This window comes from Falco cherrug, chromosome 3, assembly GCF_023634085.1.
Source record: "Falco cherrug isolate bFalChe1 chromosome 3, bFalChe1.pri, whole genome shotgun sequence".
Taxonomy (NCBI): domain Eukaryota; kingdom Metazoa; phylum Chordata; class Aves; order Falconiformes; family Falconidae; genus Falco; species Falco cherrug.
The window spans coordinates 88,122,618-88,145,792 of NC_073699.1; the positions used below are offsets into that span (position 1 = coordinate 88,122,618).

The window sequence follows — 23,175 nt, forward strand, 5'->3', positions numbered from 1 at the left end:
CAACAAGGCAGATATCCTGGTAGCAATCTGTTATAGACCACCCAACCAGGATGAAGTGACAGATGAAACATTCTACCAGCAACTGGGAGAAGTCTCAAGATAACTAGCCCTTGTTCTCGTGGGGAACTTCAACCTACCAGATGTCTCCTGGAAATACAACACAGTGGATAGGAAACTGTCTAGGAGGTTCCTGGAGAGTGTGGAAGAGAACTTCCTGACACAGCTGGTCAGTGAGCCAACCAGAGGAGATGCCCTGCTGGACCTGCTGCTTACAAACAGGGAAGGACTGGTGGGTGATGTCGTGATGGAGGATGTCTTGGGCATAGTGATTATGAAATGATAAAAGTTTTCAATTCCCAGAGGAGTAAGGAGGGGGGGGGGGGGGGGTGTGTCATCAGAACTGCCACCTTGGACTTCCAAAGGGCTGACTTTGGCCTGTTTAATACCCTGGTTGACAGAGTCCCTTGGGAGATAGTTCTGAAGAGCCAAGGGGTTCAGGAAGGCTGGAAGTTCCTCAAGCAGGTAGTCTTGAAGGCACAGGAGCAGGCCATACCTATGTGCCAAAAGACAAGTCAGCAGGGGAGATCAGCCCGATTCAACAAAGAGCTTTGGCTGGAACTTAAGAAAAAACTAGAGTTTACCAACTTTGGAAGCAAGGTCAGGCAACTCTGGAAGACTATAAGAAAGTCAAGAGGTTATGCAGGGTGAAGATTAGAGAGGTGAAAGCCCAGATGGAACTCAGGCTGGTCACTTGTAGAAGAATGAAGGCAGTGGGTTGATTGACATGGACGGTGTGCAGCTGTGGCTCACTCTTGCAAAGTGGTTAAATAGCCCTAAGGAGTATAGGAGAAGGAATGGCTGGAGAAGGAAGAACCTAGATGTAGCAGAGATGAGGGGCAGTGTGGTCTGGCCTCGGGAGGATGGAAAAACAGTGTGGACAGTAGAATCTGACCCATGGTAAAGCCTTGTTGCAGCCTGCTAGTTTTGCTTGTGCTGTAGCAGTCACTGCTGTAAAAGATAACAAAAGATGTTTTTACACATACATTAGAAACAAAAGGAGGGTCAAGGATAATCTTCATCCTTTATTGGATGTAGCAGGGAACGTTGCCACAAAGGATGAGGAAAAGGCTGAGGTACTTCATGCTTTCTTTGTCTCTATATTTAAGAGAAAGACCAGCTTCCCTCTGGGTACTCAGCTCCCTGAACTGGAAGACAGTGAGGAGGAGGGGCAGAACAAAGTCCAGGAGGAAACACTCAGTGACTTGCTGCTCTAGTTAGACATGTATAAGTCTATGGGGCCAGATGGGATCCACCCAAGAGTACTCACGGAACTGGCAGAAGAGCTCGCCAAGTCACTCTCCATAATTTGTCAAACAGTCCTGGCTAACTGGGGAGGTCCCAGAAGACTGGAGGTCAGCTGATGTGGCACCCATCTACAAGAAGGGCAAGAAGGATGATCTGGGGAGCTACAGGCCTGTCAGCCTGAACTCAGTGCTGGAGAAGGTTATGAGGCAGATCATCCTGAGTGCCATCAAGTGGCGTGTGCAAGACAACCAGGGGATCAGGCCCAGCCATCATGGGTTTATGAAAGGCAGGTCCTGCCTGATGAATTTGATCTCCTTCTATGACAAGATGACCCACCTAGTGGATGAGGGAAAGGATGTCGATGTTGTCTACCTGACCTTAGTAAAGCCTTTGACACTGTTTCCCACAGCATTCTCCTGGAGAAACTGGCTGCTCATGGCTTGGACAGGTGTGCTCTGCACTAGGTAAAAGCTGGCTGGATGGCTGAGCCCGAAGAGTGGTGGTAGATGAAATTGCATCCAGCTGGCAACCGAACACAAGTGGTGTTCCCCACAGCTCAGTACTGGGGCCAGTCCTGTTTAACATGTTTGTCAATAATCTGGACAAGGGGACTGAGTGCACCCTCAGTAAGTCTACAGATGACACCAAGCTGGGCAGGTGTGTTGATCTGCTTGAGGGCTGGAAGGGTCTGCAGAGGGATCTGACAGTCTGGACTGATGGGTTGAGGCCAATTGTATGAGGTTCAACAAGGAAAAGTGCCGGGTCCCACACTTGGATCTCAACAACCCCACGCAACACTACAAGCTGCCTGGCGGAAAAGGACCTGGTGTTGCTGACTGACAGCCAGCTGAACATGATCCAGTAGTGTGCCCAGGTGGCCAAGAAGGCCAATAGCATCTGGCTTGTATCCAAAATAGTGTGGCCAGCAGGACTCGGGAAGCATTTTCACCCCTGTACTTGGCACTGGTGAGGCCACACCTTGAATCCTGTGTTCAGTTTTGGGCCCCTCACTGCAAGAAGGATGTAGAGGTGCTGGAGCGTGTCCAGAGGTGGGCAATGAAGCTAGTGAAGTGTCTGGACCTCAAGTCTTATGAGGAACAGCTGAGGGACCTGGGGTTGTTTGGTCTGGAGAGTAGGAAACTCGGGGAATATGCGGGTTGGTCTCTTCTCCTATATAGCTGCCAACAGGACAAAAGGAAATGGCCTCAAGTTGTGCCAGGGGAGGTTTAAATTGGATACTAGGAAACATTTCTTCACTGAAAGGGTTGTCAAGCATTGGAACAATCTGCCCAGGGAGATGGTAGAATCACCACCCCTGGAACTGTTTAAAACACACACAGATGCAGTGCTTGGTGACATGGTTTAGTGGTGGACTTGGCAGTCCTGGGTTAACAGTTGGACTTGATGACCTTAAAGGTCTTTTCCAACCTGAATGATTCTATGATGTATGATCTCAATATGAGCCAAGCATTACATGTATATTGTGCACACCTCAACCTATCTTGGAAGGCTACTACATTTGTGGATGAAAGGACAGTTGAGCTCCACGTGCTGACCACAACTCTTAAGAGTAATTCACCAGCTACCAGTCAGTAACTTTGTAGTGTTGGTCCTGCAGGCCACACTCTGCTCTCCGTGAGTGACACATAAGAAAAGGGACTCCTTGTCCTCTCCCCAGGTATGCAGCAGGTTGTACTAGAGACCTCCCAGGGTCCACTCCAACCTAAATTGTCCTGTGATTGTGGGCTCCTGCAACAAAGCATGGATGCCTCCATGTGAATGTTGTGCCCACCAGTGTGGCTTCATGTCAGGAAGGGTACTTCAAGGGGCTCGTTTTTGTTGATTCCAGAACATTTATGCCTTTCCTACTTCCCTCACATCTCCTCTGTGCCAGGAGGCCAGGGGGGCTCTGCCCTGAAAGCATAGCCCAGGTTAGCCTGAGCAGACCTGGCCATGGAAAGCCTGCCAAGGTGGGGTGGCTAGGGCACACCAGCGCATCAGTCCAGCTCCCCAGATTGTTGTCTTTGGCCCCTCTCCAGCAGGTGACTGACCTTCCCTCTTCCAAACATGGCTTTTGTCAACAAAACATGTGATCAATATTAATTTGCAAGCCAGGCAGATAACAGCAGTTAGCCCACTGCTATTACAGTCGCCTTTCCTTATGACAACCTGGACTATGGGTACACAACCAGTCTGACGCCCCGATCCCAGGATGCTTTTACTTTTTCTGCATCCAAGTCCTCCACTTTCCATATCTCATAAGATGACTTCCCTCTGTCCAACTGGCCTGCCCACACCATGGACAGACACATCTTACCACAGGACCAGGAGTGGTGTGTGAGAGGTATAAAAAAAAAGCTCCTCCCTGTTAATGTCGGTGATGCCTGTCAGATGGAGTTCTTGATTTCCTCCTCTTGGCCCAGGGCCACAGCAAGGACTCTCTGTTACTCAGCACCTGTTTAATCATTTACACCAGGGCAAAGTCAAGATGGGACAGACATTGTTCCCAGGACTTCAGTGCTTAGGGAAGTGTCACACTGCCAGGACTCCCAGCCTGCTTCTGCAGCCCCACACCAGGCTGACCCAGGGACTCAACCCCTGCTGTGAGAGTCCTCCTGGAAGGCTGGGTTATTTGAGAGGGTTTCAAACTGCTGTTAAGTCCACATTCAGTCACAGATCTCCCAGGCAATGCCATTCCTGTGCTTCACACTAAGTGCCTATCTGACCCACACCCAGTTCCTTGCCCTCCCCACCCAAGGAGAAATTAACTCCTTCCCACCCACTGCAAGCCTCCCTGTCACACCTAGGGAGCCCCAGCCATTACCTGGTGACCTGCTAACGAACACAATCTGTGTGCCACAATGCTGACACTCTCTCGAAGCCCTGAAAGGTGCCAGTGGGCATCCTGGTCCTTTCCCTGGGGCCCGGGGCACCTCAGCACTCCTCATCCTCCGTGCCATGCATTGAGGGTATTCACATTTCTCATGGGTGAGCCTCTGGCCTTGTACTCTTAGGAGAGATTTGCAGGAGGAGAGATAGCACCTGGTATAACAAAGACTTAACATGGTATGTAGAGCAAACACCTGATGTGGCAGAGAGCTGATACAACAGTAAACCATCAGTATTTTGTGCAGAAGTGGGGCTTGATCTAGGGAATCTCTGCCACGTACCATTGATGCAGTTCAAGGAGTTCTGTGCATGTCGTTCACTGAATGTCAATTCATGTCAATTCATTGAATCCTCCAGTCACAGTCCCAGAGCCCCAGGCACTTTAAAGACTGTGGGAACAAGAGTATCGGTAAGACATAAACAGGAAGACTAGAAGAAACTTGTGTGTCACCAAAGGGAGGACCTTGTTTGCCAAAGTACCTGGGTGGATCTTCAAACCACTGAGAGGAGGATTGGGGAGGGCATGAAGAGGTGACCTTGTCCTTCCATCTGCCCCAAGGCAAGATCAAGTTTAATCTGCACTTGGAATGTCCAGACCCACAACATCTGTTGCCCCCAGTTCTGCCAAGCCCCTGCCTCAGTTCCCCTACCTGTAAAAGGAGGAACAATCAGAACAAGTGGGTCAACTGCTGCATTATTGGAGAAGAAGGAAGTGGGGATGGGAACCTTTGGCTGATGGTTGAAAAATGGCAAACATCTGGTGAAAAGCAAGAAATAAGCATGGAGTTTTGTTTATGTACAGGTGTTTACACCTGCTGATGTGAGTTTGATAAAGCTATTAAGTGCTGTCAGTGTCTTACACAAGATGATCCAGGTGATCACACATGTGTATGTTTGGTTCTTGTGCTTCTATGAGCGTAAAATGGGCATTTGACTTGCAGAGGAGTTCCCAGTGCAGGGACTGACCAGATTTCCAAGGCATACTAGGTATCTTCCTTTAATTGTAGCTTGTATCAAGCGTTGCTTTTTTATTCTATTGGCCATTGAAAAGTGTGGGAGTCACATGGCTGGGCTTCATTAAAAAGTTCAATGTTTGGTAGACCGGGTCAGCATCCTACTTCAGTAAGGAGAGTGGCAAGATTGCAAGATTATCATTTATGTCAAATACTGCATATATCTGACTCTTGTGTGAGTACATGATTGCAAGTACACTCAAAAGGGTGTTTTGAAAAAGACAGCATTTTTATGGCACTAATTGTGATACTCTCAAGCTTTGAACTTCACTGCTTTGAAAGACATCCTGAGCCTCCAAACCTGGTTAACGTGGGTCAAGGTCTCTGCTTAAGACCAAATCAGCACTGTGCCTGAATCAATAATTCTCAGTCCTGTGCAAAATCATGCCACCAGTTTGGGCTTGAATTTTGCTTCATATTGCATCAAGACAAGCCTCGACAGGCTCTGTGTGCAGCAGACATCACAGAGAGCCTCACAGATCTACTAGACCCTCTGGACCACTATGAAGAGACATTTCAGAATCTGGCCAGGACCTACAGGTTCTTGGTGTGATTCTCCAGTGCCCTGTACTAAACATTAGGGCTTATCCCTGTGCAAGCAAGCATTTACTTTGCTTCCCACAGGTACCATTTCCCACCCAGCCATGTGAGAGACAGGGAAATGGGCACCGTCTCTCCAGTAGGACCTCTCAGCTTGATCCAGCACTTCAATGACTATGTTAGATGTAACTAAAACAGGAAGAGCCTGTTTGGAGACAGGAGGTGGTGAAGGCTACAACACAGGCTGTGGTTCATACAGTCCTCTGGGTGCTGGGGCTCATTCAGAGGTGCAAGCCTGTTTCAGCTGGCTGAAATCACTATCTGATGGGCTGCACTTCCACTGGAAAACATGGGGAGCCACAAACAAAGCAAGGCTGAAAACCAGGCTTTTAAGCCCAGATGCTCTCCTGCACTGTAACAAGCTTTCAGACATACATCCCAGAACCTCCAGGGACTCCAATTTTCCAAAGGAGCAGGGCAAAATAAGCAAAGACAAGTAGGAATGCAGAAGACCAGAGCAAACTTAGCTGAAGTAGTTCCAATGTCCTATACCATATTATGTTCCTAATCTAGCTCTGAAGTTGCTGCTCCAGTCACTACTTAGAACACTTAACCTGTGTCATTAAATCATTTCACAGCCCTCCAGAGAACAGTTAAAACTCAGGATGGCCTCTCAGCATTACTGTGCAATTTAGTTCTGTTTAATTCCCATTAGCTGAGAAATACAACAAAAATGTATCTGAGAGACCAGAGATCAGCCATACAGCTTCTATTCTTGACAGATGCACATGCCCAACTTTCCATTGATAGTAATTGTTGAAAACTAGGACCTCATAATTTATCCAAGGCTCTTAAGAGCTTGATATCAGCTGTTCTTCCGGCACAGAAATGCAAAGTTTAAATACAAAGCCTCCCTTGAAAAGTTCTGTCCAATCCAATCAGCCAGTAAATTTCTTACAGATGATAGCACACTGATCCTGGCATAATCCAATGTTTCATAAATGTCTTAAGGCATCATTTTCTGCCCAAATGACAGAGGAGATTCACATCTCTGCAGAGTAAACAGTGGCAACAATCTTGCATAAGAACCAGCAATATTGCTGAAATTCTCCTCTGTGCTTCCTTACAAGGGCAATTACATAATCAGATGCCTTCACCTATCAAAAGCAATCCTTTTCATTAAACAAGATGCTGTAGTGTAAGTGCACAAGTGCACATCAAATAGGAAGAAAGGGAAGGTAGCTGGATTGCATGCTTGACTGACCTGGAAGGAGGATTTTAACCATGTAATGACTCGCCCCTGCTTGCTATTCTCTTTTGTTAATTTTTAGCTCCAGTTCTAAGAGTATGTTTGAAGGACTGCACCAAGAATCTTTGACTCATTGTCCCCAACATGCAAGGCACTGTGCTTACAGAGTCGCACATTCCCCATCCTTCTTTATAAAAGACAAGGATTGTACCTGCAAAGAAGAATGGGTAAAGAAAGACTGGCTGAAAGACCTGGGGATACACAACTACCAAAGAAACCTCACCTGATGCTTGCCAAAACTTTGAAGAACTAAGACACCATCCTGCTCGGCCAAGCTCCCTTAGGGACTAGTAGTTCTGCTACTCCCTCTGCCAGAGGGGTCTCTTAGTTCCTAGTTCATCCTAAGCCACAATGAGATCTGCAAATCAGGGCAATTACTGGCTGAATCTTAAGGTCACTGCAGACAGGAGCAGGTGTCTGCACTTGAGCTTGTCATCTAGATTCTGTAGCACCCATGGGGAGACATCGACTAGGGTGAGATGTCCTAATCTTGCCTGTTCCTCTCAACTGACTATGAAGGGTGAATCTGCCACAGTCTGTAACACAGCAGCTACTTCTCTGAATCAGTTCTGCGAACAGATACAGCAATGGGCAAGGTTGGCACCTGATCAGTAGAGAGCTACACATAGCAGCTGTCTCAGGAAAAATCACAGCAAGGGCATATACATGTCCCAAAAGACCATGTGCTGCTATAAAACCATCAAATATACTAACTAACCCATTACAAAAGATCTCTGCTGTGTTGCTAACAAGAGCCTGGGCTCTGACACAGTTTGCTGCCTCACAGGAAAGCCAGGGGATCTCTTGCCCTCACTGGGGCTTCCCCTTGAGTTAGTGGCTCAGATTATTGTCCTCAAGGGAGATAAGGCCAAACTGTGCAGGGGCCCTGAGGATACACACCTGGGTTTGTGATGGGCCTCATACTTCTGTTGTTCTTATTGCCTCACATGGTGCATCTGCAAGGGGAAAATGAGAGACAGAAAGGATCGGATTTAACACACACGATCTCCTCTAAGGCAGCTGGGTGAGGGATGCAATTCACTGAAGTGCCTTCCCTCAGCAGGAGAGACCTTCCTGACTGCTGCTAATGAAATAGCAGGAAACAGTATTTTCCTGCTCAGACCTGGCAAGCAAACAACACAGAGGGGGGATTTTTGGCAGAGTTTCTCTAAGAGAGCAGAAGGTAACATGATAATTGGACGAAAGTAAACGGGAAGCAAAGAGAAGGAGGCCATGACAGCAAAGTCACTAGGGACAAGGTTAAAGTCTGCAAGACAGCTCAGGACAGAGTTGTGAGCTGGAGAGGGGAGGGAAGTGAGCACAAGGAGGAAGAGACAGAGCAAGGAAAACATGGGACAGGGAAGGAGAGGCAGGAGGTAGGTATCCCCGAAGAGTTCTCACTAGGGACAGAACTGGAGAGTCCTGACATACAACACAGCTGTGACCTGCTAATGCGTCTGGGCCTCCTAAAGGCACCATCATCCCTACAGAGCAAAAATGTGAAATTAGATGGATTTTGTTCTAATCTCTATTTCTGAAAAGATCCCACCTTATATTCAGGCTGATCCAAATTCCCGTGTTATCTTTCACTGCTATTTCTCTGGCTTCAATTCAGGGCCCTTAGGTTTCAAGGTTAAAACAATTCAACGTCCACCCACACCCACCTCCCCCCCCATGACCCGCCCAACTTCAATACTTCCCTCCAGCAAATAAATTCCTGCTTCTGAAGCTGCAGCTGGTTTTCATAAGTGGCAAAAGGAGTTGATATAACCAGCACAGAGACACATACCAAGGCTGGATGATACTGCTGTAGTATGACCCAGGCCACTAAGCCATCCTCCCCCAATGACACAATTTCAGTACTGTATCAGCTCATCCAAGCCAGGACTTGCAGAGTGGGGACCTACAAGACCAAGAAGATATGGGAGAGGACCTAGTAAACTTGAGGACCTAGCAAACTTTTGCAAATTTTTCACTGCAATGGACAAGCTGTCCTTGGAGAACTGGAACACCAAAACCTGTTTTTTTAAAGATCGGAGTGGGGGTTAGATTTTGGAGATTTTTAGAGACTTCTGCTCTGGGGTAATATGCCGTGTACTCACAGCACTGTATTTCCATTAGTGGAAACACTTGAAAGAGACTTCTTCTCTATCCAGCAACCGATATTTGCAAAAGTGGTAGGAATTTTGATATCTATGATCTTTGGCACTTCACCAGACTTGGCTGAAATGGGTAAATGATTCAAAGGGATAGAATAGTGAAGAGGAAAAAGCACATCAGGAGAAAGGAAGGCAGTATTAGCTTTTTATCTGTAGTGCATCAGAAATCGACATCCTTAGCTACTGACTGTGATATTCGTTAGCTATCGCAGGATGTGGCCTTGAAAAGCTCTTGAAAAGATAGCTCAGTAATTCCAGAGTTTCAAGATGATTTTGCCACTTCCACTTAGTATTTTCAGGAAAAGCTAGCATACATTGAGAAAAGTGTTGTCTAAACTCTTTTCCTAGTTACAATTTTTGGTAACAGGAGGAGAGTAAACACAAGGTAATTGCCTAATTTATGACATATGTTCACGCAGGCAGCTGTGCAGTGAATAGACTCATTGAAAGTGTGTTTCAAAGCCAGGCACGAGATTGGTTGCAGAAAAATGAAGTTTTTGTTGGAAAGCATTAGCACTGGAACTAAATACCTGTTGTTCTCTGCCCATGGGAAGGCTGCTGCTTATCTCCCCAGCAGCGAGAAAGCAACCCAACCCAGCCAGCAAAACAGAAAACATCAGCGGGGGATTAATCAATAGCACTCAAAGAAGAGAAAATGTAGGAACAAGCTGTTAATACTGTACTTAGAGGACAGACCTGCTCTAGGAAGCCACTTTCAAATACTCTAGGATAAGGCAAAAAAGGCTTTTAAGATCAATTAGTCTTTGCAAATGATCCCTTGTGATTGAGTTTCCACAGGGAAGGTAACACACAGGTTGTGGTGGGAAACGGGGGCACCTCTCCATCCTCTGAGTCTCAGCAGGGTAAACATGATGCTGGGACAGTAGATATGTCAGAGCCTGCACCAGGCAGAAGAAAAAAGACAAGGAAAACTGCTGATGTTGCAGCTGAGGGGATTGAAAAATTGAACTGACTTAAAGCAGGTCACTTCCACAGAGCTTGCAAACTGCCTTCAAATTATGCAGTCAAATGAGTGTTAGATAAGCAGAGAGTCTTTTGGGGCCTTCAGGGGAATTCAGACAAGAGGGTTATTCAGCAGCTGGGTGATGACTAAAACTTTCTGAGGTACGTGGGGGATAAATCATTGCTGCAAACTGAAGGTTCAGCTGGGACTGAGGGGCAGGCTGGCAGGCTGCCTGAGGAAGCCCAAGTTGGCTGAGCTGAGGCAGGGGCAGGGTCCACCCTGCCCAGCTACCACATCCCCAAGCTCTTTGAGGAAGCTGATTTCCAGAAGGGTTTCTTTGCTTGGGTTTGTTTTTCAGCCAGGTTTCCTAAGTGGCTAGGAAATCCCCTTACACAACCTGTGCATGACTGTACCTCTCCCCCTGCCCAATAATTTTTACCCCACTAACCCAGGGCTTTCAGAAGTCCAAAGAAAGGTTTTTCCTACACATGCTGTGAAAATGGGTAGGCAAGGAGAACAAGGTGTTTGGGATCAAAGCATTTGAGCTTTGATCATGGGGTCACAGTCCTTCTGTCTCCTCCATAACACCAGAGGAGAGGACCATTCTCTGTAGAAAAACTAGGGGATGCCTACCCTCAAACAGACATGAGATTGTGGAGATGGACAGAAGATGGAGAGCATTCCCATTTGGTGAAGATCATCTCTGCCTGCAGCCAGGCTGGACCTTCTCTGAGACCCTGGTGAACACATTGAGGTTGTGTGGCAGGAGAGGGACCTGGAGGGTACCACATCTTTGGGCTGTCACAGGACTATGACAGGAGATAGCATGGCTGGAGATGAAAAGGGCTCCTGGTGACAGGAATCTGCCTTCTGCCAGTCTGTCACTGCAGAGCTGGGCAAGCTGCCCATTCTCTTATGCTTCCAGTTCTGGCAAAAACTAGGGTACAGGTCTGTCTCCATGTTGGGCTCTGAAATCCTCTGAAGGAGGCAGAGTATGTGCATTAGCCATCACAAACCTATCCTTGTGACCCTTGAAAAGGGAAAGTGCATGGTTTCTCCTGCAGCCAGCAGTTAGCAGTGCCACATAAATCAGCTGATGATGACTGAATGTACATCGCTAAGGTTAATGAAGGACACCGAAGTCATCACTTCCCCCTTCTCTTTCCTATCCTCTCCTTGTCAAAACAAAGATCTTCTTCCTGTGCTATCTGAGAACCACAGAATAATTCAGGTCAGAAAGGACCTCTGGGCATCTTCAGTCCAATCTCCTGCTTTAAGAAGGGTTATCTTCAAAGTTTGATAAGGATCTTACCCAGGTGACTTCTGAATATCCCCAGGCGTGGAGGTAGCACAGTGTCCCTGTACACCTGTCCCAGCACTTACCCATTCTCAGAGTGAAAAATGTCCTTTGCTGTGCAGGGCACCATAACAGAAATGTTCAGACTGTTGTGAATGGGGATGTTTTGTGTGGATGTACCAGAAGGAACAAATGGCAGGGGAAGGGCTACACAAATGGGGCGTGCTGATGGCACCAAGCAGAACAAGTTAGCAAGATCCCAGCACATCTCCATGTACCATATCAGAACACCTGGGAGACAAAGGCCAGTGAGTAAATCTTGGTAACTCACAGACATGAGGCAGGATGGAGAGATTCCACAAGTGGCACGCCTTGTCCTCCATGGCTTTGCAGGGAACCCTGGCCAGACAACTTAGACATAGGTGTTTTGGTGCTGAACTGGTAGGTACACACTTATTGCTGTTTGTCTGCATAAAAGTCTGAATGCAATGAGTGGCAACACCTTTTGTTTCAGTTTTGTTTTACAATTTAATCAAATTTCCCCCTACAAGCTCTCACATCACACATTACTACACTGTCCCAATGTCATTTCCTACAGCCACAACTTGAGTTTGTTGCCTCATCCTTTCACAGTGCACCTCAGAGAGGAAACTGTCTTCTCTATAACCTCCCCTTAAGCAGCAGAAGACAGCAATTATATTTCCCCAAGCATCTTCTTTCCCAGGCTGGTCAAACCCAGCTCCCTCAGCGTTTCCTCATATGACTTGTGCTCTCCGCTGGACCTGGTCCAGTTTGTTGGTGTCTCCCTTGTACTGTGAACCCAAAATTGAATACAGTGCTTCAAACAGAGGGGAATCATCACTTTCCCCAACCTGCTGGCTTTGCAAGGAACCTGCAAGGCATGTACAGGAGGACACCAACTCCCACTAAATTTAGTGACAGGTGAATCAAAGTCATTTCAAAAAAGACTGATAGTCCTGCTCTCTCTCCCTCCCCCCACCATGTCTTCAGAAATCTCATCTGAGAATAAGCCAACAAATATCTCTTGTTATTTGCCAAATATTCGGCTGCAAGAACAAGCTCCTGCACCTTTGGCAGCTGATGTAGTGAATTATTTGCTGATGTTGTGAACTAACGTTCCTCACTCAACTTTGTGCCTACTCTGCTATGTCTGATAAATTGGTTCCCACATCTTCATGACTGCTGAGCAAGAACTGATTAGGAGAAAATATAAGAGAAATGAACAATAGAAGGTTCCTGCTGGTTTGGAGATGAAAGGGTGCTTTTAAATCATTAAGAAAAAATGTTGGTTTTTTTTCTTGTTTCGAAGCAGGAGCCCAGATCAGCTTTTAATTATTTCCTCACCCCTACAGCCTTCATTGGCAAGCTATTCCCCTGGCTGATTGAGCTTGTGGTCCAGAAGTGAGAGTAGGAGGCTGCAAGACAGGATGTATGGGTTCCTTTCTGAAGTCTGACCCTGTCCTGCTGTGGGAAACACGGCTCAGTCCTGCTCCTGATACGCCACATTTGCAGATGTCAAGGCTGAGTCTGCCTGAGCAGTGGTTTCATACCTGAGCATGCATCACCCCACCTGTGGTTTCCCCTGCACTTACCATTATGGCATTGTAATGTTTCCTTGTCTTATGGTAGTGTCAGGAAGACTAGTTGATGTTTGCTCAGTGCTGGACAGATGCAAGAAGAGGAGAAAGATTCCCTGCCAGCTCTTCCTTCTCACTGAGCAAATATAATTCTCTCATTATGTTTTCAAGCCCTGCCAGGATCCGTTGTGCATGTCTTTGCCTCCTCATCTCTGGTGGCCCTTGCAGACTAAGGTCCCAGAGCACAGCCTCTCCACCCAGCACAGCAAGAACCTTCTCATGGGAAAAATCAGGGCTCTTAAAAAGCCCTTCTTTCTCACACCTTGCTTCTGTGTCCCTGAGCTCCACTTTGGACAAGCCGAGAAACATCCTCATACCCCAAACTGGCCATCAGCCCTGGGACACAGAAAAGTAGCCCTCAGCCCCGGCTCACACTGCCTTCCTCAGACTGCACTTGGGCTAAAGCAAGCAGCACCATGTCCCTTTGTCTGAGACAGTGGAGGGGGGGATTGAAATTGGTGACATACCACCAGAGGTGACACAAACCACAGTGCCAACCCAACTGGGTGCAGTTCAGCCTGGCTGCCACTTGCTCTGTGTACACTCTGCAATATAGCAGCCTTTCTTCTGTGGGTGGCCAGCCAAGAGCTACACTAGTTCAAAAGCATGAAGCTGAGCCAGGACCTGCCGGCAGGGACATCCCATTCATTTCAGTTATGGTCCCGCTGGGTTTTGCATTCTTCATGCTGAGAATTGCCTGCATTTATTGAGCATCTCCTGATGCCTCCGAAGTCCAGTCTGAGCTGCCAGACAGTCTGCAGCTGTGGCTGCTGGATCCAGCAGATCCTTTCTGCTGTCTGGGCACAGATCAGGGTGTAGCACATGCACAGCTTGTAGGAAGCACCAGACAAAGTGCAACCAAGCTGGTCACTCCTGCAGCCTCATGATGCTGGTTATGTCAGAAGCTCTGGTTTTGCGGCTATGTCCTGTGGTAGGCAGACCTACACTTCTTCCCACCATGTCCTGAACTTCTCCCCAGCTGACACTCTTTCATGTTTCGATTTTCTCTAACACCTTCTTCAGCCATAGCCTAAGAAAAGGACACACTGGTCTGCCCCACACTGCTTCTCAAGAGATCTGTAGCCATTTTTCCAAGCCAACACTGCCACAGTGGCAAACACTGCAGTTTTAGTGAGCCCCATGGGCAATAGCCACCGTTCGTGAAAGCAGAAAAGAAGCAGCCAAGCGGCATCACAGGTCTGCACAGCTGAGCTACTATTTGAGAAATGAAGAGAGAAATTCCATTTTATGTGACCCTACCTTTGCCCTGCTCCACTGCCTCTTCACTGCCTGGAGCGTAGGTGTTACAATGGGTTCATCCCCAGGAATGAGAGGCAGGTCCGCTCTAAACTCTGCTCTCTCACACAGCCTGATGCCTGCAAAAATCCACGTTGCTACCAGCTGAAACAACTGGTGCTGAGTGCTGCACCTTCTGAGGATCTTCTGGGTTGCAGACCAGCAGGAGCGCCCCAAGAGCAAAGGGGGAGCAGGGATATGAAATGAGCAGCATCGCTTCAGGAGAGCAAGGCACATCTGGCTGCAGCAGGGAAAAGGGGATGAATAAATGCACTTGCTTCCAGCTAAAAGCTGACTTTAGTGAACAGCATTTGACTTGATGCCAACCCCAGAACTGGCAGATGTTGAGGAAAAAAGAGCAATACAACAACAGAAGCCCAAGGTGAAGCATTCCCATAGTCGTAGAGGGAAGTTTCACGAGGCCTTGACCCACAGGATGTTTTTAAACTTTATCCTTTAACATAACCAAAAAGAGGGCAGCCAGGAAATAGGAATCTCAGCAGTTGAGGGGACGTTCATCCAGCCAAGTTTTCAGTCCTAAAACCATTCCCACGAGGTAACTTCTGGGATGATCCACCATAAGCAGCCTTTCTCCATCCCAGAACCTCTACTGAGGCAAGGCTCCTGCTGTTGTCAAACTTCCCAGCTTCAACAGAAGACAGCAGTATGAGGCATCAAGGAGAATTTATACAGAATGCACCCTCCTCTTATGACCAGCGAGCTTCCTCCCAGCACCATTGCCTAAGTTCATCCACCAAGCACAGCAGCACACTCTGGTCACACCACTGTGTCGAGCAGTAAATCCAATTCCTGCTTTTAAGAGGGAAAGGGTTTCTGCAACACATTGTGGTGCCTGGCCATGGCTTGCTAGTTAACATGGAAGTGGTTGCCATGGCACTGTGAATTATGAAAATTCCTGGGCTGAGTAGGATTAAACGCTGGCCTCCTGAAGACCAGGCTCTCCTCACCAGGCACCTCTCTGGCATTTATGCTGGGCCCTTCTCTGCTTTGCATGTGCCCATGTGAGTGCCAAGGGAGCAGCTCAGGAAGTGGTTCAGGAATTATGCGGTCCTGTGCTAAGCACAGGAACCCCACAAGCTTATTTTGCAGGGAAACAGGTGTGTTGCAGACAGAGACATTACACATCTATAGGTCTCCCTCCTTTCAAGCATCTCTTTTGCTCATCGGTTTGTTGACAGCTCAAGGTCAAGGCATAAGGATGACGCCCTCATCTCTGTGCTAAGTTCTCCCTACATTTATTTGTGCAGGAAGCAGAGATTTTGTAAGCAATGCTACAGAGCATCTCAGTCTCCATGTAATGGACCTAGGAATGTTGTCAGAGTATGAAGGGATGCAACAAGGAAGGCTAAGGCCTGCTTGGAGTTAAATCTGGCATGGCATGTCAAGGACAATAAGAAGAGCTTCTTCAAAAGGATGGCTAGAGAAAATGTGGGCCTGCTGCTAAATGAAGTGGGTGCGCTGATGATGAAGGATACACAGAAGAGTTCCTGAATGCCCTCTTTGCTTCAGTCTTTACTGGCAAGGCCAGCCCTCAGGAATTCCAGACCCTGGAGGCAAGAGAGGAAGTCTGGAGAAAGGAAGACTTTCCCTTAGTCAAGGAGGATTGGGTTAGAGATCATTTAGGCAAACTTGATACCCATAAATCCATGGGCCCCGATGGGATGCACCCCTGAGTGCTGAGGGAGCTGGCAGTTGTTATTGCTAAGCCACACTCCATCACCTTTGAAAGGTCATGGAGAACAGGAGTGGTGCCCAATAACTGGAGGAAAGCCAGCATCGCTCCAGTCTTGCCAAAGGGAAAGAAGCAGGATCCAGGCAACTACAGGCTGGTCAGCCTCACCTCCATTCCTGGAAAGGTGATGGAAAAGCTCATACTGGATGTCATCTCTAAACATATGGAGGACAAGAAGGTTGTCAGTAGTAGTCCACATAAATTAACCAGGTGCAATCATGCTTGATCCAGCTAATAGCCTTCTATGATGGAAAGACTGGCTGGGTAGATGAGGGAAGAGCAGTGGATGTTGTCTGCCTTGACCTCAGCAAGGCTTTTTACACTGCCTCCCATAACATACTCACAACTAAACTCAGGAAGTATGTGTTAGGTGAGCGGACAGTGAGGTGGATTCGGAACTGGCTGGCTGGCAGAGCTCAGAGGGTTGTGATCAGTGGCACAGGGTCTAGCTGGAGGCCTGTAGCCAGTGGTGTTCCACAGGGGTCAGCACTGGGTCCAGGTCTGTTCAAATTCACCAGTGACCTGGATGAAGGGACAGAGGGTACGCTCAGCCAGTCTGCTGATGTTACAAAACTGGGAGGAGCAGCTGATATCCCAGAAGGCTGCGCTGCCACTCAGCGAGACCTGGACAGGCTGGAGAGCTGGGCAGAGAGGAGCCTGTGAAGTTCAAAAAAGGCAAGTATAAGGTTCTGCACCTGGGGAGGGACAACCCCACGCACCAGTACAGGCTGGGGCTGACCTGCTGGAAAGCAGCTCTGTGGAGAAGGACCTGGGAGTGCTGGTGGCCAGCAAGTTGCCCATGGGCCAGCAGTGTGCCTGTGTGGCCACCAAGGCCAATGGGATCCTGGGGTGCATTAGGAGCATGGCCAGCAAATTGAGGGAGGTGATCCTCCCCCTCTGCTCTGCCCCGGTGAGGCTGCACCTGGAGTGTCCAGTTCTGAGCTCCCCATTCAAGAGAGGCAAGGAACTTGTCCAGGGAGAGGAGCTAGCAAAAGACTACATAGATGATTAGGACACTGGAGCACCTCCCCGATGAGGAAAGGCTGAGAGAGCTGGGCCTCTTTTAGCCTCGGGAAGAGAAGACAGAGAGAGGATCTTATCAACGTCTACAAGTATCTTAAGGGACAGTGTCAAGAGGATGAGGCCAGGCTCTTTTCAGTGGTGCCAAGCAACCGGAGAAGGTGCAACAGGCGCAAACTACAACACAGGAAGTTCCACCTGAATGTCAGGAAAAACATCTTTACTGTGAGGGTGACAGAACACTGGAACAGGCTGCCCAGAGAGGCTGTGGAGTCTCCTTTTCTGGAGGCATTCAAAACCTGCCTGGACATGATTCTGTGCAACCTGCTCTAGGAGAACCTGCTTTAGCATGGGGTTGGACTACATGACTTCCAGAGGTCCCTTCCAAGCCTGACCATTCTGTGATTCTGTGACCCCAAAAGCTCTCAAATGACCCTAGCTAAGAGGGACTGGTGACCAGCTGTTGTTTCAGAGTCATGGGGTTTAAGACACATGGGGTGTACAGTACTAAACAATCTGCCCTCCTGCAAAATCCATCACTGACCACCTCTGTGAAACCCTCAGTTTCTTTCTGACCAATAATTTTGCTGTGTTGATTTGAAGATTTCCAGCAATGGAGAACGTACTCTCCAGCTACCCTAGATGGCTGATTACAGTGGTTCACAGCCTCCACCAGTTACAAACAGGAGGGCATCTGACTGAGTTTGAACGTATCTGGCCTCAGCTCCAGATCACTGGGTGCAGTTCAGTTTTCTCAGTGTGGCTGGAGTGTTGTCACCCCTTGGCACCTCTTTGCATAGGCTTTGTTCGGGTCAGCTCCTTCACTTCTGCACTTCACCACTGTTTTGGGCACAGTGGTGTCTGGTCATCCTCACTGGTTAAGAAGAGACCTTTGTCCCTTGCTCTGATCCCTTTGATTTCCCTCAAGGCCATATCTTACACAAGATCTGCTCAGATGTTCAAAAACACAGAAGAGCCACCCCAGGGCTGGGCAAGGCCACATCAGCATCCTGCTTCTGCCAGGCAGGTTTCTCTAAAAGAAATCATCATGAGGGTGCAAGACAGACACACAGATCCTGTGGATGCTAATATCTGGATGTATTTTTATTAGAACTTAACATCATGTGCTGTCAGTTTCCAGCAACCCCCACCACACACATTTTCAGTGATCCTGGTAGTGCCAGCAGACTGGGACCTCAGTTCCAGTTGTCCTACTTTCTTGTTTGTTCATGGGTAGAAGCAGGTAACCTGTCCCCAAAGCATCTCGTCCTTCCAGTGAAAGACTGCTTTCAGCCTGGAGACAGACATTTTCACTGCGTTCAGGTCCAGCATGCAAATTGTTCTCTCCAGGAGCATCAGACCCCTTCAGCACTCTGGGCATCTGCAGCTCCCTGCGCTGGAGGTTGGTGGTGTGAAAATCTGTGTCTGCCTTGTCCTCGAGTCCAAACCCTAGGCAAGTGGGTGGTTGAATCGCTGCAATAACCCCCACAAGCACAAATACACACAAACCCCATTAAAAGCCTTTTGCATGACCTCAATGACCTGCCAGCTGGAGACCTTACCCCAGTTTCTCTCGCACATCTCCATGGCCATTTCATCTCTGTTGTGGTTATTTCACCAAAACTGTTTTCTGATTTAAATTGAACCTGCTCCCCAGTATTCAGTGCTGTCAGAGAAGCCGCTTTGTCTTTCAGCCACCAATTTCATGGACATTTTTGATATGCCAGGTTCTGCCAGGTGGGACACCACAGGATCCCTCAGCAATGGAAGAGCTGAAGGGATGATCCACGTCATGGCTGAGCTGCAGCCGGATCTCAAGAGGATCAAGAAAGGGAACACTAGCGTGTGAGATCTGACAGGTTCATAACAAACCCAGCTGGCTGGCACACACACCAAGCCCAAAACACCCCAGGCCACCCCCCTCCCACCCTCCTGATACCATCACACCCCTCTGCATTTAATTAAAAAAGGATTAAAGCAGGCTGTAAGGACGTGGGTGACGGCTGAGGTCAGGGGGTGCCTTGCAAACCTATGCCAAGCCCCGCAGCTGGTGCTGAGACAGTGGGCTGTCTGGTGGTGATGCCAACTTCTCCAAGACTAAGGCAGGTCTAATCTGAGACCCAGGCAACTTATCCAGGCTGCTTGCCTCTTGTAGTGCTGCTTTGTAAGGAGAGCTGCAGGGTAAGGATGGGATCGGGGGTATAGCAGCCTGCAGGGAAACACTTATGCTGATGGTAAGAGAGCAAGCAATGGTTATGGCATTCCTCTGAGGCTCTGCACTGTCCTGTTGGCTCTTCCCACATCTTGTGTTTGGCTGTGTCTCCTTCCAGAGCTCACACCTTTATCCCACACAACTCATGTGCAGCCATCCCAGACCTGGCAGTGAGCTTTGGCTTGGGCAAGCAACTCTGTCACAACAGTGCAGGCCATTCCAGCCTGTTCTCTGTTTCCCAAAATATGAATGTTTCACCAGGGCAGATCTCAGAGGCTTTTTCCAGCCAGCCAGATGCCAAGCAGGTAGGTCCTTGCCAGATCCAGCCTCACAGAAAGCCCTGGGAATGTGCCTGTGGATGACACATAGTGCCAAGGAGTCCCCCATTTTACCTGGCTGGAGGAGCCATGGTCATAGATGGCTGGAAGTCACTTCCACACAGGGGTTAACGCTGGGATTAAAGTCTCATCGAGTTTCGCCTTCAAGGGGGACATTTATTCACAGGAGGGTGGAGAAAACCTTAGCTGACTGAGGCCATGCAGAGGTCTCTGAGAGCAGTCGATGGCATACGTGGGTAGCTCTCACATGGAGAGAAGCAGAGGGCAAATCTCAGCAGGAAGGGTAGGGGCAAATGGTGAGACTGTGAAAGCTGGAATTTGCTAGCACAGAAACAAGGACATGGGTCCAGGTCTGAAACCTACCCCTGAGTGAGAGCACACACTGTGTGGTGGCAGGAGAAGAGATGTCTCAAGCTGATGGATGGACACTACTGCACCAGTGTTCCTGTTGGGAGCCCTTGGCTTCTCAGCTTGTATTGCTGCACAGAGTACTGACCTGCAGGATGCAAGTTCACCCCTTCTCAGCAGCTTCATGGCCCTCCCAAACCTATAACATAGGGCCAGCCCCTGCAGGGAGGACAGGTGAGTCCATGGTATGTAAGCGCTCCCCATTTCACCCAAATCATTCTCACATCCCCGAAAGCATTTCAGTTCAGCTGCAAACCCACTTTTTTCAGAGTGGCTTGTCCATAACAAGCTTGAAAACCTCAAAGAAGTTCCTCATCGTTTTTTTAGCTCTTTCTGCTATGAATTTATTGCCTTCCTGTCCATAGCCTAAAAAAGCCCTGCTCCCCTCAGAGCAGGCTGCTCTGTGCAGGATCTGACCTTTCTTATAAATGCTGCCAGTCCCAGTGACCTCAGTAATGGCTGCTGTCCCCTAACCAACGCATCATCCTGTCACCCAGCCCTGGAAAGTTTTCTCCCTTCTTACCTTGCACTTGCCAGGGACTGGCTGATTCATCCAATATCTGCCTTAGGCAACCCACGCAGCCACTGATGATTGAGTTACTTAACAATTAAGCAGAGCCTTAAATCTTTGCAGCACTTAACATGTACTGACTAATTAATCGAAGCACCTATTTGAGGTAGGTTAGTTCAGTCTTGTGTGTAGCTTCCAAACATGCCCACAGCTGCCTCGCAGGTCGAAAGCACAGGCAGGTCTATAACAGTGATAGGAGGCCCACCATCCCTATTGCCCACACCTCCTAGGGACCCATGCAGCATTGCCCCTCTGCGTCGCAGGACCTGCTGCAACTACAGAGGTCACTGGGCCCAGGGAACCATGTCTCAGAAAGCTTGAATGGGCTTTTCTTCTAAATCTTCTCTGGCCCTGCATGGCTGCTTCGTTCCCTGGCTCTCCCACCACCAGTGGGGCATCCTGCACATCCAACAGCTGAAGCCAACTTGCTCAGACAAGCAACAGGCCAGGCTGCATGAGGCTTTGCCAGACCTCAAGCACAGGTAGGAAAAACCTTTCCCTGGGACACAGCTGGTAGCCAGCCACCAGCCTCATTGATGCCAAAGAACAAATCTGGCCTTCAGGACAGTGACAGGAGAGCACAGCATGCTGCCCTGCCACCCCCTGCTTAAGTGTCACCCAGAGGGAGCCAGACTTTCCCTGCAGCCTGCCTATTCACACAGGCTATCTCAGCCACATCAAACCCCATGTCCCAGTCTAGGCTGTCAGAGGGGAATCTGCCTCTCGCGTGGATGAGTTGCAAAGGAGCTTTGCGCAGATGAGCAGGCTGAGGAGATGCAGGGACACACCCCGGGGTTACTCAGACAGTCCGTAACAGAAGTCATTACCTAGGTGACTCCTAGTCCTGGGCTTCAGGAGAGGGAAAGGGGGGTTTGCCATAGCTAAAGCTATGGGTAGAAACTCAGAGAGCTGAGTTGCGTTCCCAACCACACAAGTCTTGGGGCCTGGTCCTGAGCAAATCATGTGACTTTTCCCTTTTTCCTCCAATACAGTCACTTTTCACCTAGCTAAGACTAAAGGAACATTCCCTGTTCTTGTGCCACACAGGTTCCCAACCATTAGCTAAGGCCAAAGCAGCCATTAAAACTCCTGGCCATGCCATGGTCCTCTTGCATTTAATAGTACAGGTTCCCCCCAGCACAAGGACAGAGACCCCAGAGGTACATGATGTTTTTTGACTCCCTGCCACCAAAAGGTTTCAGCCCATTTGAGTCCTCCAAGTAGCTCATGCCCTTTCCCTGCCTCCCTGTCACCCCAGGGCTTCAGCACGGTGATATCCCCCAACCCTGACAGGCAGGTGATGAGACTTGAGAAATGCTTGATGCAAAGGACCTGGCAGCAGAAAGGCACTTTGTCGACCTGGGGGGTCATGAAGAAGCCAGCCGGTAAAGAGTTTAATCTGAACAACCTTGCTCAGAAAAGCCAGGACCAGCAGAGTGAGGATCTGCTCAAACTATGTGGACTATATAACAGAAGGTGCTGGCTTGAGTCAAAAAAGCATCAGCATGAACATTATAAAGGTGTCTCTGCTGCTCATAATGGTACCCTTCATGTGCCCTCCATCTCATGCTGCTGAGGACAGGGTTTCTGCCTGCCCTGTGGATGTACCATTTGCTTGCTTTTTAACATGTGTCTACTACCACCAAATGCAGAACAGAAACTTCCTCTCCCTGTGAAATTTGCCCCAGAAAACCCTGAGTTGTAAAGCAGAGGAACTTGTAGACCAACACTTTACCTCTGGGTCGTAAACCATCACATATATTAGCAGTGAATATTTTTTTTTTCCTTGCCTGAATTATGTGCTGATCTCATTCATCTTGGGAAAAGCACAGGGTGTTCTCATCCAGGCTATACCTGGCAAGCTGCATACACTGTGACAGAGGGAGCGAACTTCTGAGCAAGCTCTGCAGTGGCTGCTGTCGGGCTTCTTGTGGTTTATTTCTTGAGCGAGAGGCCGGCTTCTTCACCTGGCATTCTTGAGAGAGATGAAGGGTAAGTCAGCAAATCAGCTTCATGCACTGCAAACATCCTCTGCTTTCAGCCATGGCAGAATTAGCTCAGGTCGGGATTTGCTGGTAGCTGGGTGAGAAATGTCTGCAGGGCTTTCTCCCCCCCACCTCCTCTGGAGGGAGAAAACAAGCAATCGTGTTTAATATGCTGCATGGAGGCAGTTGCAGGAGCTGTAGTACCCGGTATGGCTCAGCAAGCACTGCCGGGGAAATCAACAGGGAACATTCCTGATGCGATTTTAAACATCGGCAGAAAATGCGAGCTAGCAACACCGAATTCAATGGGGCTGCACAAAGCCAAGAGCAGCGACAGAAGCATGAGCTGCCTGCCCATGCAGCAGGGATCCCACACGCCACAGAGCGAGCTGTTCACACCAATGTGTGGGCTGCTCAGTCGGTCGCTCGGTTTGTTGGTATATTTGCTAACGGTGACA

At 48.7% G+C, this 23,175-nt stretch overlaps 1 protein-coding gene and 1 long non-coding RNA gene across 2 annotated transcripts in view; one reads left to right on the forward strand and one right to left on the reverse strand.

The window, feature by feature from the left end:
- Positions 1–8,014, reverse strand: part of LOC129735725 (uncharacterized) — a 69,393-nt gene extending 61,379 nt beyond the window's left edge. Inside the window, exons 1-2 of the long non-coding RNA XR_008731558.1 lie at positions 7,957–8,014; positions 4,476–4,583 (exon numbers count right to left, since the gene is read on the reverse strand). This is a non-coding gene — a long non-coding RNA (uncharacterized LOC129735725). The remainder of the gene's footprint in view (positions 1–4,475; positions 4,584–7,956) is intronic.
- A 14,432-nt stretch (positions 8,015–22,446) lies between these two features.
- The window catches only part of SLC45A4 (solute carrier family 45 member 4), a 90,345-nt gene continuing 89,616 nt past the window's right edge, over positions 22,447–23,175 (forward strand). Inside the window, exon 1 of the mRNA XM_027806084.2 lies at positions 22,447–22,724. The gene's annotated coding sequence lies outside the window, so the exon portion shown is untranslated. The remainder of the gene's footprint in view (positions 22,725–23,175) is intronic.